Source organism: Lepidochelys olivacea, assembly GCF_965140295.1.
Source record: "Lepidochelys olivacea isolate rLepOli2 genome assembly, chromosome: 9".
Taxonomy (NCBI): Eukaryota; Metazoa; Chordata; order Testudines; family Cheloniidae; genus Lepidochelys; species Lepidochelys olivacea.
Genome location: NC_140419.1, coordinates 49,611,865 through 49,627,109, shown reverse-complemented (window position 1 = coordinate 49,627,109; position 15,245 = coordinate 49,611,865). Strand labels below are relative to the sequence as shown.

Below are 15,245 nucleotides of genomic sequence, written 5' to 3'. Positions count from 1 at the left end.
TAAATATAAAGTGAGCACAGTACACTTCATATTCTGTGATGTAATTGAAATGAATATATTTGAAAATGTAGAAAACATCAAAAATATTTAAATTAGGGCTGTCAAGCAATTAAATAAATGGTATTCTATTATTGTTTAACGGCACGATTAATTGCAATCAATTTTTTTAAACATTTTTGGACACTTTCTACATTTTCAAATATATTCATTTCAATTACAACACAGAACACAAAGTGTTCAGTGCTCACTTTATTTTGATTACAAATATTTTCATTGTAAAAAACAAAAGAAATAGTATTTTTCAACTCACCTAATACAAGTATTGAAGTTCAATCTCTATCATAAAAGTTGAACTTACAAACATAGAATTATGTTCAAAAAATCCTGCATTCAAAAATAAAATATAAAACTTTAGCACCTACAAGTCCAACCAGTCCTACGTCTTGTTCAGCCAATCACTCAGACAAAAAAGTTTGTTTACATTTGCAGAAGATAATGCTGCCTGCTTCTTGTTTACGTCACCCAAAAGTGAGAACAGGCATTTGCAGGGCACTGTTGTAGCTAGGGTCGCAAGATAGTTACATGCCAGATTCATATGTCCCTTCATGCTTCAGCTATCATTCCAGGGGACATGTGTCCATGCTGATGATGGGTTCTGCTTGATAACCATCTAAAACAGTGTAGACCGACATGTTCATTTTCATCATCATGATTCAGATGCCACCAGCAGAAGGTTGATTTTCTTTTTTGGTGGTTTGGGTTTCATAGTTTCCACATCAGAGTGTTGTTCTTTTAAGACTTCTGAAAGCATGCTCCATACCTCATCCCTCTCAGCTTTTGGAAGGCACTTCAGATTCTTAAATCTTGGGTTGAGTACTGCAGCTTTCTTTAGAAATTTCACACTGGCACCTTATTTGCATTTTATCAAATTTGCAGTGAAAGTGTTCTTAAAATGAACAACATGTGCTGGGTCATCATCTGAGATGGCTAGAACATGAAACGCACTGTGGGATGGAAGAATTCTATGCACTGCTACAGAATAGGGACCGAGCAGCTAGGCAGCAGTTCTGCAGAAAAGTATCTACGGCTTATAATGGACAAGAAGCTGGATGAGACTCAACAGTGTGCCCTTGTTGCCAAGAAGGCTAATGGCATTTTGGGCTGTATAAGTAGGAGCACTGCCAGCAGATCGAGGCACGTCATCATTCCGCTATATTTGGCATTGGTGAGGCCTCATCTGGCTTACTGTGTCCAGTTTTGGGCACCACACTACAAGAAGGATGTGGAAAAATTGGAAAGAGTCCAGCGGAGGGCAAAAAAAAAAAAAAAAAAAAAAGATTAGCGGGCTGGAGCACATGATTTATGAGGAGAGGTTGAGGGAACTGGGATTATTTAGTCTGCAGAAGAGAAGAATGAGGGGGGGATTTGATAGCTGCTTTCAACTACCTGAAAGGGGGTTCCAAAGAGGACAGATCTAGACTGTTCTCAGTGGTAGCAGATGACAGAACGAGGAGTAATGATCTCAAGTTGCAGTGGAGGAGGTGTAGGTTGGATATTAGGAAAAACCTTTTCACTAGGAGGGTGGTGAAGTACTGGAATGGGTTACCTAGGGATGTGGTGGAATCTCCTTCCTTAGAGGTTTTTAAGGTCAGGCTTGACAAAGCCCTGGCTGGGATGGTTTAGTTGGGGATTGGTCCTGCTTTGAGCAGGGGGTTGGACTAGATGACCTCCTGAGGTCCCTTCCAACCCCGAGATTCTATGAAATATATGACAGAACGCGGGTAAAACAGAACAGAAGGCATACAAGCATATCCTCTGGAACGATGGCTGAAGCATGAAGAGACATATGAATCTTTAGCAGATCTGGCACATAAATATCTTGTGACGCCAGCTACAACAGTGCCATGCAAATGCCTGTTCTCACTTTCAGGTGACATTGTAATTAAGAAGTGGGCAGCATTATCTCCCGTAAATATAAACAAACTTATTTCTCTTAGTTATAGGCTGAACAAGAAGTAGGACTGAGTGGACTTGTACGCTCTAAAGTTTTACATTGTTTTGTTTTTGACTGCAGTTATGTAACAAACTATTTCTTATATTTATCATTTTTACAGTGCAAATATTTGTAATCAAAATAATATGAGCACTGTACATTTTGTATTCTGTGTTGTAATTTAAATAGATATATTTGAAAATATAGAAAAACATCCAAAATATTTAATAAATTTCAGTTGATATTCTAATGTTTAACAGTGCAATTAATTTTTGAGTTAATCGCGTGAACTAACTACCATTAATCAATAGACCTAGTACAAATAAATGTTCCAAGAGTTGACAAGGAAATCTTAGTTTATGAATTATTAATTAAAAGATGGGCTCCTTGACAAATTTAGCATACTGCATCAGGATTTTCTTTGTCCCAAATATATTAAAACAGAGACACTTCAAAGTTTCCATATAATTAGAACTAGTTGAAATCTCACAGGTAAGTTTCAATTACACTAAGTTATTAATGACAGTTCTATTGGTCATAATGAGCAGTGGTATGATAGAGACTGAATACAGATGTCAAAAGTTTCCACTGGTAGATGAACTGGCGCAACTGTGATGTCTCATTAAAGATTCCATGGCTGCATGCTAGTTTAGGCAACAATACTATCATCATGGTACTGCTGCCTCAGTTCCACAGCATATTAAAGCAGCACTGCTGGGAGAATTGATTCTGGGGCATAGGGAGATACCTTAAACCAGAGACACACTGTGACTCAGAGACGGGGCTCTCCCTGCCCCAACTTCACACAGCACCAGTCTCACTAACATAGATCACTAAACCAATTGAAAAGTAAGGACCAGACTCACTTTGGTTGCCTTGACCAGCTCCAGTAATTTAAAACAGCCGTAAGCCAGCTACATTGGCCAGTGCACTCTCCCTGTTTTGTGCCACCAGTGGCTTTCCCATTAAAAGTTAAATAATTTAAGACTGGTATTTTATATCTCCAAATCATTAGAAACATTGCATGACAGCATTCTCTTTGGTTTTTTGTTTAGGAGTCATGTATGAAATTTTCATAATTTCAAATAATGAAGGAAATTCCCAGCCAAAAACAACTACATGAAGATGTAGTTAAGGTTGACAGTACATATCAGTAACTTAAATTAAAGAACATTACAGGGATGCTGTAATTATCCTAAAACGAGTTAAGATTAGACATAAAAGAAACCCAAACATGTTAATGTAAGAAATGAACATTTAAGGCACCCAAAAACTTTAAAATTCCACTGTAGTAATGCAATGAAAGGGGGAAAAATGAAACAAATCAAGTGTCTCTAAAAATCAGTTTAATCTAATCTGGGACCACAAACACTAACCTGCGTTAATTAGGATAGGAGAAAAGGGGGCCTATAATCTCCTTTTTAAAATATTTGTATATATCCTCATATTACCAAGAGCTTTGAAGTTTCAGGACTTTGAATTATTTGGCTTAATTTCTGAACTGAGACACTCTGGATAAAGGTCTATTGGGTCCCCAGGAGAATACATTCTCTCTTTGACAACATATAAAATTCAAAACTTATGTCTATTATATACAGTAACTAATATAGGATGTAACTAAGGCCTTGTCTACACTGCCACTTTACAGCACTGCAACTTTTTCACTCAGGGGTGTGAAAAAACACCCCCTGAGTGCTGCAAGTTTTAGCTCTGTAAAGTAGCAGAGTAAACAGTGCACTCACTGGTAGCTATTCCCATGGAGGTGGTTTTTTTGGTGCCATGACTACACAGCTACATTAAAGCACTTTAATGTTGCTAGTGAAGCCGTGCCCTTAGTAGCCTATGATTGTCCCTTCCAGAACTACTGACAAACTTCAGCACGACACTGAATTAGAAAGCTACTCAGCGTTTCTTCCAACTGCCTGCCAGCTTCCTTTTTCTCAGCACAGGGGCCCTCCCACAGCTGGCATTTGGGGAGAAATGCAGAGGGTGTAGGATTGATGGGTGGCTGGAAAAACAGGTGGGGCTAGAAATAAAAGGCAGCGTTGGAGCATATGGCTCTGAAGTGCTAGGAACAATGCAGCCACTGTAACAATCTCAAAAAGAAAAGGAGTACTTGTGGCACCTTAGAGACTAACCAATTTATTTGAGCATGAGCTTTCCTGAGCTACAGCTCACTTCACAGCGGCTACAGCCTCCTTTCCACTGCCCCTCCCAGTCTCCCACCTCTCTCTCTCCTGGCATTGCCCCCGGTGGTCCCGATGACACCCGTACACACCCCTCACCAATCCATTCTCCCACTCGCTGCCCTGGCACCCCGAGTCCACATGGCCCCCCAACAGCCTGCCCTCTCCCCGCGCCCGCCCGCTCGGCTCCGCCTCCTCTCCCCGCGCCCCCCCCCCCGCCCGCTCGGCTCCGCCTCCTCTCCCCGCGCCCGCCCGCCCGGCTCCGCCTCCTCTCCCCCCGCCCGCCCGCCCGGCTCCGCCTCCTCTCCCCGCGCCCCCCGCCCGCCCGCCCGCTCGGCTCCGCCTCCTCTCCCCGCGCCCCCGCCCGCCCGCCCGCTCGCTCGCCTCCGCCTCCTCTCCCCGCGCCCCCGCCCGCCCGCTCGCTCGCTCGCCTCCGCCTCCTCTCCCCGCGCCCCCGCCCGCCCGCTCGCTCGCCTCCGCCTCCTCTCCCCGCGCCCCCCGCCCGCCCGCTCGCTCGCCTCCGCCTCCTCTCCCCGCGCCCGCCCGCCCGCTCGCTCGCCTCCGCCTCCTCTCCCCGCGCCCCCCCCCCGCCCGCCCGCTCGGCTCCGCCTCCTCTCCCCGCGCCCCCCCCCCGCCCGCCCGCTCGGCTCCGCCTCCTCTCCCCGCGCCCCCCCCCCGCCCGCTCGGCTCCGCCTCCTCTCCCCGCGCCCGCTCCCGGCGTTAAAAGAGGCGCCCCACATTACCTAGCCGAGGGCTACGCGCACTCACCGGGAGCGCCCAGCCACCGCCTCAGACTGCCACTGCAGCCCCGCCGCTACCACCTGCTACGTTACCTGCTGCGTCAACAAACGCGTCATTTCCTCCATGCAAAGCAAGGCACTGCCCCCAGCCAAAGCCATCCGACGCTGGTGACGTCACTGCCGGCTCCAAGATAACTGGGGAAGCAGCTGAGCCACACGCGTGCGCACTAGGGGTTCGGGAATCAGGAGGCGAGCGGGGCGGGCTAGGAGCTGTGCCGGTCTGTTGATCTCCCGCTCGCTCCCCCTCCAATCCCAGCCCTGCACTGGCCATGGACCCGCTCCTGGCGCGCGCCGCGCTCCCCCAAAGGGCCGGGTCGGCTACTTATAACGCTGAGGGGGGGAGCGCTCTTCCCCCACAGGGTACCCCGCCCTGCCCCTGCCAGAGGGGGCACCTCGGCCTGGGGGGCAGCCTGGCTCCAGGTGGCTCCCGGAAGTAGCTGGCATATCCCTCTCCTAGGCACAGGGGTGGCCGCACGGGTTCCATTCACTGACCCGTACCCAGCTCCCTCCCATGGCTCTGCAGCTCCCTTTGGCCGGGAACGGTGGCCAATAGGCGTTGCAGTGGCGGTGCCTGTAGGCAGCACACAGAGGTGCCTGGATCCTCCGCCTAGGAGCCGGACATGCTGGCTGCTTCCAGGAGCTGTGCGAAGCCAGGACAGACAGGGAGCCTTCCTTAGCCCCACTGCACTGCCAACTGGGAGCCGCCTGAGGTAAGTGCTGCCAAGGCAGAGCCTGAACCCCATCCCACACCCTACCCTCCTGCCCCAGTCAGAACCCCTTCCTGCAACCAAACTCCCTCCTGGAGCCCACACCCCAACCCCCTGCCACAACTCTGACCCACCTCCTGCACCCCAAACCCTTTATCCCCCCAGCCACACCCCCTCCCGCACCACACCCCTAGCCCGAAGCCCTCTGCCGTGCTCCAACCTCTCAGCCCCAGCCCGGATCCCCCTTCTGAACCCCAAACCCCTCATTCCCTGCCCCACCCCAGCGTCTGCTCCCCTAGCCAGAGCCCTCACTCCCGCCCACACCCCAACCGTTTGCCCCAGCCTGGTGAAAGCGAGTGAGGGTCGGGGATGGAGTCGGCTGAGACTGGGCAAGGGTGTTCAGTTTTGTGAGATTAGAAAGCTCGCAACTCTAGGAGAACAGACAATCACCGTCCTCTTCCTAACAGCCCTTAATGGACTTGAAGATTTGGTGTGTCCCACTCAGCTGTCTAAACATGCCCATTTCTTTCCCTCTTTCCCTACAGGTCAGGTTTTATAAACCTTTTATCATGTTTGTTGCTCTTCTCTGGACTCTGCAATTTGTCTACATCAGTGTTCCCCAAACTGTGGGCTGTTCGTCCCAGGGAGTGTGGAGGAATGTTTGGGGAGGTGGAGAGGGAGCTTCACTGAGCCCATCTTTGGCCCCAGCCCCACTCTGCTCCTAGCCCAGCCATGGCTCCACCCTGCCTCCTGCTCTGCCCAGGGCCACACTTAAGAGCAGGCGACAGCCTGGGGTGTTTGGCTTGCTGGTGGGGGGAGGGCACACTAAGCTCTCAGTGCTGTTTTTGTTGTTAGCAACAAAAGGGAAAATAGAATGTTTAAAGTAAAATGTCTCGGGGTATTTCCTATGTGGATTCATTTTTCACTAACCTTCTAGAATGTTCTGGACCTTTGTAGAACCTTTTATGGCCTACTACAAATGGATGGAGGTCAAGTCCAGGCTCAAGCTGAATAAATGTATAGACGTAGAAAACCAGCGCAGCATTCATGTAGAAACTCAGCATTGGAGGAATGTGCTCAAGCATCTGATCTCAATTACCCTCTTCCTTGCAAAGAATAATTTGCCTTTCTGAGGCTTGTCAGATAAGTTCACTGAACATAGTGGTAATTTCCTCTGTTTGGTAGAGCTCCTTGGGAAATACGTTGATGTCATGCATGAGCATCTATGTTGAGTAGTTTGTAAAGATGCTGTGGACCATAACTGCAGTGAAATAATTCAAAACAAATTTATTGACCTTATGACAAGGAAGGTGCTTGATAACCTATTGATGCGGCTTCGCCAAAGTGAAGTACTATGCCATAATAATGGATTGCACTCCCAACATTAGTCACAGTGAAAAGATGACATTCACAGTAAGATTTGCCTTGCATAATGACAGGTTTTAGAGTAACAGCCGTGTTAGTCTGTATTCACAAAAAGAAAAGGAGTACTTGTGGCACCTTAGAGACTAACCAATTTATTTGAGCAATGAAGTGAGCTGTAGCTCACGAAAGCTCATGCTCAAATAAATTGGTTAGTCTCTAAGGTGCCACAAGTACTCCTTTTCTTTTTACAGTAAGATTTGTTGATGACGAGGATGGCTGTATCCCCGTAAAGGAACACTTTATCTGTTTCTGGTTTGTGGACAACTCTATTGGAAAAGGCCTAACAGAACTGTTTATGAACATTTTGAATGAGAATAAAATAAAGCTTCAGGACTGCTGCAGCCAAGGCTCTGACAACTGCGTGAACATGAAAGGAAGAAACAGTGGCATCCAGGCAAGGATCTTTATGCTGAATCCAAGAGCTTGCTTTGTGGCTGCCATCTCCTCAACCTGGTTGAGTCAGATGCAGCGTCATCTTCTTTAGAGTATATCTACACTAGAAACATAACTCAACCTACATTAGGTTGACTTGCACCATCGGAGTAATTATTGTGGTGCCTGAATGTCCACACTACCCTCCTTGGATCGGTGGTGCACATCCTTCCTCACCAAGTGCGCTTCCACCATCCTAAGAGGGGCAGTGGGAGGAGCTGAGAGCCCGATCTCTCCACTCCGCTGGCGACTCCCTGGTGGGAGCCCAACTACCCCACAGGCTCCCAGCAAGCTGATCTCCCCGTTCCCCATCGGGAGCTGGGGTGTGTGTATATGCGGGGGAGAGCCGCCTGGGGCTTCTCACCTTGGCAGGAAGCAGGGGATAGCTGGGCTCTAGCTACCCAGCTTTCTTATCAATTTCATGGCTCCTGCCATGAAATTGACAAAACAGCTAAGGGCCCTGTGATGCACCCCATAATGCTTTATGGGAATATGCTCATGAATGTATATATGACATACATGGCAAATGTAGCATAAAACATATTCCAGTTAACACATCTCTATAAAGGTTATGATCTACTGAATATATTCATCCTATCTGTATGCATGTATCATTTTTGTATTCGAAGTTATGAATATTGGCTGTGTACTTGTTTGATTTTTAAATAGCCTTCGTAAGGCATTTGGTCAGCTTCTTTAGAAAGGAATGTGCAAGTTAAGTGCCCAGTCAAGAAACACTTAAGCTGACAATAGACCTTAATAGACACCAATCTACATCTGAGCTTTCCTGGCTATGTGGCTTGGCCTGTACAGTTTTGGAGTCGCATGTCCATGCATGACTCAAACTCCATTTTGTACCTGTAATTCTGCACAGGTGGAGGAAGGGGTTTAGACCCACAAGGAGAAACTATATAAAGCCTTGGGAGACCCCTCCATTTTGTCTTCAGCTGGCTCAAGAGAGCCTCTCCGCCACCAAGGATACCTGAGAGAAACTGAGTACTTATGGCACCTTAGAGACTAACCAATTTATTTGAGCATGAGCTTTCGTGAGCTACAGCTCACTTCATGGGATGTGTGGGTGTGAGTGATTGCTGGACCCAGACTAGAAGGAAACTAGTTTGTAAAAGGAAGCTTACTGGAACACCTCTGAGGGTGAGGTTTTATCTGTATTCAATTTTCTTACTGTATTAGGCATAGACTTGCATGTTTTATTTTATTTTGCTTGGTAATTCACTTTGTTCTGTCTGTTACTACTTGGAACTACTTAAATCCTACGTTCTGTATTTAACAAAATCACTTTTTACTTATTATTTAACCCAGAGTATATATTAATACCTGGTGGGGGTGGGCAAACAGCTGTGCATCTCTCTATCAGTGTTATAGAGGGCGAACAATTTATGTGTTTACCCTGTATAAGCTTTACACTTATAAAGCGGGTGAAGTGGATTTATTTGGGGTTTGGACCCTATTGGGAGTTGGGCATCTGAGTGACAGAACACTTCTTAAGCTGCTTTCAGTTAAGCTCGCAGTTTGTGGGACGTGGTTTAGATGTGGGTCTGTGTTTGTGGCTGGTAAGCATGTCTGGCACCACCTGGCGGGGTTCTGGAGTCCCAAGCTGATAGGGAAAGCAAGGGCAGAAGTAGTCTTGGCACATCAGTTGGCAGCCCCAGAGGGGTTTCTGTGATCCAACCAGTCACAAGCCCATGTAAAAACGCAGTGTCTACACAGACACTCATCTCACCCTAATTACACCGACATGAGGCTTGTTCTTCTCATGGAGTTATTATGTCAGTGTAGTAGGGCACTTACATTGGCAGGAGCAAAGCTGAAGTGTAGACACTGATCTAATTAGGTTGATGTAAGCTGCCTTAGGTTGACCTAACTGTGTAGTGTAGACCAGCCCTTAGATTCAGTATCTCTTTTTGGAGTACTGCAAAGGGTATAAGTTGATGCTGAAAACAGGACAATCACATGGAAGATCTTCACTGACAATCTTACAAATCTGACCATGAAGCCGCTAAGTGAAACTCACTGGTAGAGCTGCATTGACAGCCGTAAGGCCACGGGCGTACCAAATGACTAAGGTTTATGATGCCTTCTTGGAACTGGCACAGTCGAGTAAAGCTGAAGCCGAATCTTACACAAGACGCAAAGCCTGGTAAACCAGATCCTGGACTTCAAATTTCTGGTCTCAATTGTGGTTTGGCACAATATTCTGTTCCAAGTAATGTAAGGAAGGCATTACAAAATCAGTTGATGGACATCGTGGCTGCCACAACTTTGATGAGAAGCTGCCTTGATTTCATTGTGGTCTACAGAGAGAACAGATTTGAATATGCCATCATTGCTGCCAAAGAAATGGTGGAAAATTTAGGAGTCGAATATGAGTTTCCTTGTAGACAGGCTCATTGGAAGAAGACAGTTTGATTATGAGGATAGAAATGAGGTGATAGGGAAGCTCAGAAGAAAAATTCAAGAGGGAGGGTTTTTGCTCACTCGTTGACACTACTCAAGTCCACCTGTAGTCATTTTTCCCCAGAGGTGGCTCCTCCTCCTCTGGGTCTGTGGGTGGCCAATCCACCCCACTACATCTCGGGGGGTCACCTGACATGGGGAATCCGTGGGGCGATGGGAGACATGAGCTCGGGCCTGTGGTCAGTGCCGAACAATAAACACAATTACAGAGCCCCAGCCCTACGTCAGGGCAAGGCAGCAAAGAGTCTCATGGTCAGGCCTGTACTCTGCCTGTTTGCTGCCCAGCCTATCAGCCTAGGCTCTGGTTCAGAGCGGGACAGTAAACAAAGTCACTCAGCTCCAACCTGCACTTGGGTGGGGCTGCAGACAAAGCATAAGTGCTGGCTTCCTCGCGACCCAGTGGGTGCTCACCTGCTGCACCGCCCTCACATCACCCCCATTCCACCCTCTTCCCCCAAGTCCCCGCCCCTGCCCTGTCTCTTCTCCCCTGAGCGTGCTGCGTCCCCACTCATTCCTCTCCCTCCTAGAAAGTCTTAATTGCCGCTAAACAGCTATTAGGCAGCGGGCAGGAAGTGCTGAGAGGGAAGGGGAGGAGCAGGGACGCGACGAGCTCGGGGGAAGAGGAGGAGGTGTGTGGGGGGGGGAGCACTAACTTTTCCCCATGGGTACTCCAGCCCTGCAGCACCCATGGAGTCGGCGCCTATGAAACAAAGTCAGTTAACTCAGGCTTTCCTTCAGCTAGCCTGAGGGAGGGGGAGACTGCCACCCACCGCTTGGGTGGTGGGGGGGGATGCAGGCCCTCCCACTCCACTGCATCCCAGTCCCGGGCCCTAAGGGTGGTGGAGGGGTCTGCCACCACGTCAGCAGGGATCCAAGCTGCAACATGCTAATTCACCCTCTGCCAGCGTTGCAGCTAGACAGGGGTCTACTACCCCTGGGCCACTTCCACACGCCCTCTCCAAGGGTACCTGCTGGTACTGTGAGGTAAGGTGGTCAGCAGGGACCTCAGTTGCCAGTAGAAGCTCTGCCAGGGTTGGGCCAGCCGGCAGTCCAGGATAGTCATCTGCCTCCTGCGGGATTGGGTCGGCCAGGTGGTCCAGGCCAGTCGTCTGCTCCCTGTGGGGCCGGGTCATCCAGGAGTCCAGGTGGTCCAGGCCAGTTGTCTGCTTCCCCCTAGGTCAGGTCAGTCCAGGATCCACGTGGTCCAGTCCAGTCGTCTGCACTCTGCAGGCCTGCTGCCACCTCCCAGGGCGAGTGCTCAGGGGATGCATCTGTCCCTTCTAGTGGCCAGGGCCCTAGTCAGCTTCTGGGTTCTGCCTTTATACGTCCAGCCCCACCCCTTGGCTTCCGGGGGCAGAGCTAGGAGTAGGGCTCCACCCACGAGGGGGTGGTGCCACCCTATTCCTCCGTGTCTGGGGTGGGCCAGTCCACCTCACTACACCATCGAAGAAAAGTCTGGACAAATGAAGCACCACAAAAAGACCTGGTTTTTGTATGACCAGCAGACAGGAAAACACTCTTGAACAATTGTACGGACCTTCACCAGACGCTGACATATGGGGAATGTTCAGAAGTCAATGATAAAGACCTATGTCAAATTGGACAACATGCATCACATTTTGCAACACAGGAAGCACTTTCCACTCCCAAGTTCTCCAATTCATTCATGATGCAGAGCTAAAGGACACTTTTTTTCCTAAAGTGTGGATAGCTTTGAGGATTCTGCTCATACTGATGGTCACGATAGCAAGTGGTAAGAGCAGCTTTTTGAAGATCAGGCTCCTTAAAGCATATTTTTGATCAACGATGGCTGATGAGACTGACATTGCTTGCTATTTTATCCCTTCAGAATGCCATTGGCCAATTTTTGGATCTCTGTGATGTTGTGCTTCAGTTCACGAGGGCAAAAGCAAGAAAAGCAACCTTTTGAACTAAAGGACAAGGAGTAACATTCTATAGCTGTCACCTACTGTAACACTATTTAATACTAGTCCACCCAATCTTGATGCACAGTTCAATTTCTTGGTGTTGGTATGTTTCAGTTATTCTTAAAATTAAAAACTTTCTGTAAGCTTAGACAAAGTAATTTTTTTATTTGCTTATATATGGCTTGAATAAATACAAATGTACAGACCGTAGCTTGCAAATTTATCATCTTATATGAGAGGGATAAATCATGCATGCAAATTGTGCATCCAAGTGTGAAATGGATGACAAATGCAATAAAAAAATAAGGTATTCAAAAGTTTAACAAATGGGAGGTGGGGGTGCTGAAGACGCTCCTTACTTGGGGTGCCATTTGGTCTAGGGCCAGCCCTGAATGCAATGGTGGTATGACTGAATTTTCCTTGAATTTCCTTTAGTCCTACCTGTAGCAGGAAGCTGCTTTGGTAATTTAAAATTGGTTAAATTCAATACTACAGATATTAGTTGGTACTAGGCTGTCAAGCTATTAAAAAAATTAATCACGTGATTAAAAAATTAATTATGATTAAGCACACCGTTAATAATATAATACCATTTATTTAATTATTTTGGATGTTTTCTACATTTTCAAATATTGATTTCAATTACAACACAAAATACAAAGTATACAGTGCACACTTTATATTTTTGATTACAAGTAATTGCACTGTAAAAAAAACAAAAGAAATTGTATTTTTCAATTCACCTAATACACAAGTACTATAGTGCAATCTCTTTATCATGAAAGTTGAACTTACAAATGTAGAATTATGTACCCAAAAAACTGCATTCAAAAACAAAACAACGTAAAATTTTAGCGCCTGCAAGTCCACTCAATCCTACTTCTTGTTCAACCAATCGCTCAGACAAACAAGTTTGTTTATGTTTGCAGGAGATAATACTGCCCGCTTCTTGTTTATAATATCACCTGAAAGTAAGAACAGGCATTCTCATGGCACTGTTGTAGGTGGCATTGCAAGTTATTTATGTGCTGGATATTCGAAACATTCATATGTCCCTTCATGCTTCGACCACCATTCCAGGGAACATGCATCCATGCAGATGACAGGTTCTACTTGATAATAATCCAAAGCAGTGTGGATCGACGCATGTTCATTTTCATTATCGTGAGTCAGATGCCACCAGCAGAAGGTTGATTTTCTTTTTTTGGTGGTTCAGGTTCTATAGTTTCTGTATCAGAATGTTGCTTTTTTAAGACTTCAGAAAGCATGCTCCACACCTCATCCCTCTCAGATTTTGGAAAGCACTTCAGATTCTTAAACCTTGGGTTAAGTTCTGTAGCTATCTTTAGAAATCTCAAATTTGTACCACCTTTGCATTTTCTGAAATTTGCAGTGAAAGTGTTTTTAAAATGAACATGTGCTGGGTCATCATCCAAGACTGCTATAAAATGAAATATATAGCAGAATGCACGTAAAACAGAGCAGGAGACATACAATTCTCCCCCAAAGAGAATCAGTCACAAATTTAGTTAACACATTCTTTTTTTAACAAGCATCATCAGCATGGAAGCATGCCCTCTGGAATGGTGGTCGAAGCATGAAGGGGCATACAAATGTTTAGCATATCTGGCACGTAAATAACTTGCAATGCCAGCTACAAAAGTGCCAAGCAAATGCCTGTTCTCGCTTTCTGGTGACACTGTAAATAAGAAGAGGGCAGCATTAGCTCTTGTAAATGTAAACAAACTTGTTTGTCTTAGTGATTGGCTGGACAAGATGTAGGACTGAGTGGACTTGTAGGCTCTGAAGTTTTACATTGTTTTGTTTTTGAGTGCAGTTATGTAAAAAAAAAAATTCTACATTTGTAAATTGCACTTTCACAACAAAGAGTTTGCACTACAGTACTTGTATGAGGTGAATTGAAAAATACTATTTCTTTTGTTTATAATTTTTACAGTGCAAATATTTGTAATAAAAAATATACACTTTGATTTCAGTTACAACACAGAAGGCAATATATATGAAAATGTAGAAAAACTTCCAAAATATTTAATACATTTCAATTGCTATTCTATTGTTTAGTAATGCGATTAAAACTGCGATTAATCGCTATTAATTTTTTTAATCACAGTTAATTTGAGTTAATCACGTGAGTTAACTGCGATTAATCGACAGCCCTAAAAAATCTTTTCATTTTTCACTGGGCTTCCCTTAAATTAAGCAGCTCACATTTTATTTTCATATTTCAGTTTTGAATACAGTGTTCACATGCAAGAGCTTTTATTTTATTTTATTTATTTTGGCCTGAGGTCTGTTATCTGCTGTGTTTTAGCAACGTTCTGTTTGACTGATGCTTTGCTTTCTTTCTTTGTTTCTGCTGCTACACTTAAACTGTTCTTCTGAAAGGCAGTGTTAGCTGCTGTTACTCATTTTTTCCTCTTCAGCTTCGTAGGTATTCCCCCCTCCCTTTTTTTTAAATTGTTCTCTTTAACACTTATGCTCTTTAAACCTTGTACTACCCTTGACTGTCTAGTCCCTTTCGAGCTCTGCAGTGTCCTTAGAGTCTGTGCAAAACTCCTTTTAACTTAACATTTATTTCCCTTAAATCATTCAGTTTCAGTTTGTGAAATAGGACATTTCCAAAGGCTTCACTAGCTACAAAATTCTGAGATTGTAAACTTTTTACCTTTTTGGCCAGAGTGACAGTTTTCAGTCAATGTATTTAGCATCTTAAAGCTGATCTTTTTAAGCTATTGCATTTTGCAACTGGGTCTGCAATCTCCTGAGAGTCACGGACCACACAAACATGAGTAACAGAAAACTTGCCTACAGTGACATCTAAGGGTTTAGTAAGTGTGACAGGGCAAGGCCAGATGGCTATAGAAAAGTAGTGGGAGATAGATATATTAGCTCCAGGCTAAACAAATCCCTGGTACCAGAATAAGTGAAATGGCAGCTGGGCCAGGTCAATTAAGCAGAAGGCAGGGAGAATGCTAGGTTGATTGGGACACCTGAAGCCAATCAGGGGCTGGCTGAAACTAGTTAAAAGCCTCCCAGTTAGTCAGGTGGGTGTGCATGTCAGGAGCTGTGGGAGGAAGTTGCGCTGTTGGAGAGACTGAATAGTACACACCATATCAGGCACAAGGAAGGAGGCCCTGAGGTAAGGGTGAAGTGGAGCTTGAGGAAGTGAGGGCTGCTGTGGGGAAAGTAGCCCAGAGAATTGTACATGTCATGTTTCTAAAAGGTCAGCTACCATAGCTGATGCTATTTAGGGTCCCTGGGCTGGAGCCTGGAGTAGA

The 15,245-nt window shown here is 45.9% G+C and overlaps 1 protein-coding gene across 3 annotated transcripts in view; it reads right to left on the bottom strand.

The window, feature by feature from the left end:
- Positions 1-5,042, bottom strand: part of MAP3K13 (mitogen-activated protein kinase kinase kinase 13) — a 129,883-nt gene extending 124,841 nt beyond the window's left edge. The window contains exon 1 of one of the 3 annotated variants that reach the window (XM_084639331.1): positions 4,923-5,042. The gene's annotated coding sequence lies outside the window, so the exon portion shown is untranslated. The remainder of the gene's footprint in view (positions 1-4,922) is intronic. The other 2 variants (XM_084639330.1, XM_084639328.1) reach the window with 2 other exon arrangements.
- Between the last annotated feature and the right edge of the window lie 10,203 nt (positions 5,043-15,245).